Genomic DNA, 4562 nt, shown 5'->3' on the forward strand with positions numbered 1-4562 from the left:
TTTGAGACAGAGTCTCGCTCTGTCACCAGGCTGGAGTGCAGTGGTGGGATCTCAGCCCACTACAAACTCCGCCTCCCAGGCAATTCTCCTGCCTCAACCTCCTGAGTAGCTGGGACTATAGGCGCATGCCATCTCGCCCAGCTAATTTTTGCATTTTTAATAAAGTTGGGGTTTCACCATGTTGGCCAGGATGGTCTCGACCTCTTGACCTCGTGATCCACCCGCCTCAGCCTCCCAAAGTGCTGGGATTACAGGCGTGAGCCACCGCACCCAGCCTCTGCCCATTCTTAATTCTGCCTTTGCTCTCTAAGGGTTTCCATCAGAGAGCACAGGTTGGCAGCTCTTTTCCCTACAGGCTCCCGGGCCAGCCAGCCTCACTCCGAAACTGCTAAACAAGGGCTCCCCTTGGCCTTGACCACATCCAGCATCAGACGTGGCTCAGTGCTGCTCCACAGCTGCGAGCCTCCGCCTGACATGTCTCCACTCAGAGTTGAATTTCAATTCTGTGGTCATGGAAAACAGCTGGTCTGCAGGACTCAGCGGACCAGCATCTGGGGAAACTATTTTCAATTGCACATAGCACCAATGCTTTAAAACACCTAATTCTTATGACATGAACGAATGAGCACTCCAAGAGATGAGATGACCCCACACCCTCACATCCCTAGGACAGTGCCCGGCCAACCTCGGTCAGGCAGGGGCACTGCTGAGGTGGGGCCGTGGCTGGAAATGGAGTTTCAAATTATGGTGGGCATTGCAATAAAAGGGGATAAAGACAGGGCTTGTTTTTTTTAAATATCGAAGCTCAGAGAAGTGTTTTATACTAATTAAAACTTACCTTATCTTTTAAAACAACTAATGTGTGTTTTATTCTAAAATACATAATAGGATACAAAATACAAATCGGGAAAGAGGGAGACCAGAACAAAGCCCAGCCCTGAAACCTTCCAGTCACCTCCAAATCCCAGCAGGCAACAGACAGATGCAGCTTTTAAAAACCACAACCTTTGGGATTTTAATTATATCCAATAGAATACGCTGAACCATCTTCAGCATCCTTCATTATTTATAATAGCAAAAAAAGCATTCACAATCAAATCGCACCCTGACATTCCGTAATTTGTACTTGCCTCTGTCTCCAGGGTAGATTTACATTAACAATCACTACCAAAGCCTGGCCTGAGCTGTGCTGTGAATCTTAAGGCAAATGTGATGGAATGCCTGTAGTATCAAAACCTGGCTTTGAAGAGTCCAATTGAATGTGAACTAGAAACTTTTGGCAGTTGCTAGAGACGAGATGCATAAAATCAGATGTTCCTGTCAAACCGTGATAATGCTCCCTAATCATTAGAAAAGGAGATGAGAACGCCTAAATTTTTCAGGTTACTGAGCTTGTGTGAGAGGATGAAGACAGCATCAAAATTAAAGCGGCTACATGTGGCTGGGAAATGTCTAATTATACCCCTGCTATCTGGCACATTGGAAAAGCCTGTAAACCCGAGTATTTGTCATCTTTAAACAATGGTAGAGGAGGCTTTTTTGCCAGAGCTAAAGTAGGGTGGCCACTGGGTATCCCTGAAAACCCTGGGCTTCACCTGCTCACTTCAGCCACAAGTAGCTGGACAAGAAGTGTCTGTGTCCCTGCCCCGTCCACCACTGCAGCCTGAAGGGGAGGCCATGTTCATTCCAGTCTGTTGCGGGGGCTTAGCGTTGACATGTGGTAAGTGAAAAGGTGAGCATAAGCATTGGATGAAAGTCTGGGATGTGAGGTTTTAGGCCCGCTTAGATCACCGTTGAGTACAGGGACCTACCCATGTCATGAGTCATCATGGAAATGCTGATGTGTGGCCTCACTGGTGTGAAATGGAAAGCTGGAGCCGTGAGACACTGGAAGCTGCTGGGGTTGCTTCCGGCCTCACTGTTTATGGTGGATAACTACCTGTAATGGCCTATACCAGCTGACAGTACGCAGGAGGCCGGCACTGTTCTCAACCCTTAGACACTTATTTGATACCCACAGCACACAAACAGATACTCTGATGATCCCCCTTTTATAGATGAGGAAACAAAGCACAGAGAGATTAAGTAATTTACCCGTCACGCAGCTATTAAATAGCGATGCTGGAATTTGAGCCAGCAGCCTGTGCACTTAGTGACTGCACCGGACCGCAAGTTTGCTGCTTCAGCAATTATTCAGGAGTGAAATAGTCACCAAGCATCCAGCATGTGCAATGTACTCTGTAAGGCCTGGGTTACACCAGTGAACAAAAGACACACATTCCTTCCCTCATGGAGCTTCCAGTCTAGCAAATGTGCAACATTAAATGTGGCGGCAGCCAAAATTAATGAATAAATATAGTTAGAAGGCAATTATAGCTCCTTAAGGGGATCTTATGGCCAGGACTGAGTTTTTGAAAAAGATTTCTTGAACAAGTGACACATAAGGTGAAACCTGACCTTTGTTAAACAGGTGGAGAAGTAAAGGAGGGGTGTTCTGGATGCAGAGAAGCATTTGCGAGACACTGAATGGGAGGCTTTTGTGCCTCTGAAAATTCTGTGAGATAGCCTTAATGGCTAAAGAGCAATGAACAGGGAGAAGGTGGCTGTTTGAACAAACGTTTCAGACAGCTTTTCTGTAAGCGTGAATGTTCATGACATGCAGGACCCTGTGGGCCGTGTTTTAATCTCAGGAACAAAGAAGAAAGCCACAGGAGTGTTCTCAACCCAGATGCCAACCATGAAACGCGAAAGAGTTTTAGAATCTAGAAATCTGCAGAGTGTTCCCATTATTTTGCAGATGAGAAAACTGAGACTTCCAGAAAGTAGGGGACACTCCATGGTAATTCTCATTCAGCTGGTCAAGAGCTGCCTGGATTGCCCTTTACCACTGGCAGTGGATACCGGTCATTTACATCTCCAGCACGTCTGCCCCTTCTAATAAGACATTTTAATTCTAATTTTGAGTTCCTCTCCTGCTTCACTTCCATCCCTGTACTCTAGAAAATCTATACCAGGCGTGTAGCATATGACCAACCCTGAGTTAATCTAAACATTGCAGTCCTGTAGCACGGTGACAGTTTTGGAGGCAAGTGCATGACCTGAGCCTACACAATCAGAATGAACCTTAGAACGATTTCTTAAATTCTGAGTTAAAGATGCAGTCTAACTCTGATAGCAAATTTAAACCTAGAAAGATATCACCCTAGAGCAGATTTTCTTTCTTAAGTCACTTGGGAACACATTATTGGCAGATTTTTGCAAAATCAGAATCACGTTAACAAATAGTACAAGCACAAACATAGTATGATTTCCACTCCATCACATGAGGAGCATCTGTTTAGCCTCCTATGATAAACAACTAGGAAACTGGACAAAATGTATATGAAACAATTTTGTGGATATTGATCAATAAGCAGCACCTATGATATCTGGGAGGAGAAAAAAGAAGGAAAATTCTTATAATAACCTTGTTTTTCTGCACAGTGGGTATTTTCAGACTGCTGCACAGGGAAGAAAATAAAACAGTTTGGCAATCTTGCTGAGTAGAAGAAGCAGATTAAAGTTCAGGGAAGTCAAACTAGCTAGAATTTTCAGGGCAAAATACCAGGAAGAGGGGAGCGAAATGGACAAAGAGTCCAGTCTTGAGGAGGTCAATCATCCCTCTAATTTGTTGGATCAATAAAAATTCAGGCACGCATAAGTGAAATTTCAGGAGGGCAGGCAAAGAAAAACAATTGAGGAAACAACTAGGGAGCTGCAAGCCAGAAAATTTCTGGAACTCACACAGTGCTCAGTTCCCATCAGCCAGAGTAGTCAGATCTTGAGAAATACAAGGACATTCAGGAGTGACTCTGAAAGGTTCCTGACTTAAAAGTGATACCAGAATTCAATTAAAAACTTACTAGACATATGAAGTAGCAAAAGTACGTGTACTAGAACCAGTCAGTAGAAACAGAATCAGAAATGACCAAAATATAGGAAATTAGCAAACAAAAACCCTAAAACAGCTATTACAGTTTTTAAAAATATTCTCAAAGATTTAAAGGAAAACATGAACATAATTAGGAAGGAAATGGAAGATATAAGAAAGACCCAAATGGAACATCTAAAAGGAAAAAAAATACAAAATATGGAGTAAAAAAAAAATCAATAAAATTTTAAAGATTAAAAGCAAATTAAACCCTTAAGAAACAAAGATCTACCAAAAGTTACTTTTTGTGGAGTGGAAGTTTCTTAAATAACCTCTACCAATTTGAGCTGTTTTGGAAAATAAAGAAAAGACCACAGTTAACAAGTGGGCTATACCTGTTAGTACAGTTCACCACTATTTTGTAGCTTATATTATATAAGTGAAAAGGAAATAAACATGAATGAGCCTGAAGGCACAGCAACAGAAAGGATTGAAACTAAAGCAGAGAGTTAAAAGAAAAAAAATGGAAGACAGAGGAGGAAGAGAGGAGGAAGGAAAAGAAAAGCTTCTGTGGCCTGTGGAACAACAGCAAATGGTCTAACAGCTGTACTGTTGGAGTTCCAGAAACTGAGAAGACAAGGAGCATTAAAAA

At 42.8% G+C, this 4562-nt stretch overlaps 1 non-coding gene across 1 annotated transcript; it reads left to right on the forward strand.

The window, feature by feature from the left end:
- The first annotated feature begins 4198 nt into the window (after positions 1 to 4198).
- On the forward strand, positions 4199 to 4343 carry LOC119466760. The gene has a single exon (XR_005195222.1). It is a non-coding gene; the product is annotated as a small nucleolar RNA SNORA4 (small nucleolar RNA).
- Positions 4344 to 4562: the final 219 nt, after the last annotated feature.

The sequence above is a fragment of the Cebus imitator genome, unplaced genomic scaffold, assembly GCF_001604975.1.
Source record: "Cebus imitator isolate Cc_AM_T3 unplaced genomic scaffold, Cebus_imitator-1.0 Scaffold225, whole genome shotgun sequence".
Lineage (NCBI taxonomy): Eukaryota > Metazoa > Chordata > Mammalia > Primates > Cebidae > Cebus > Cebus imitator.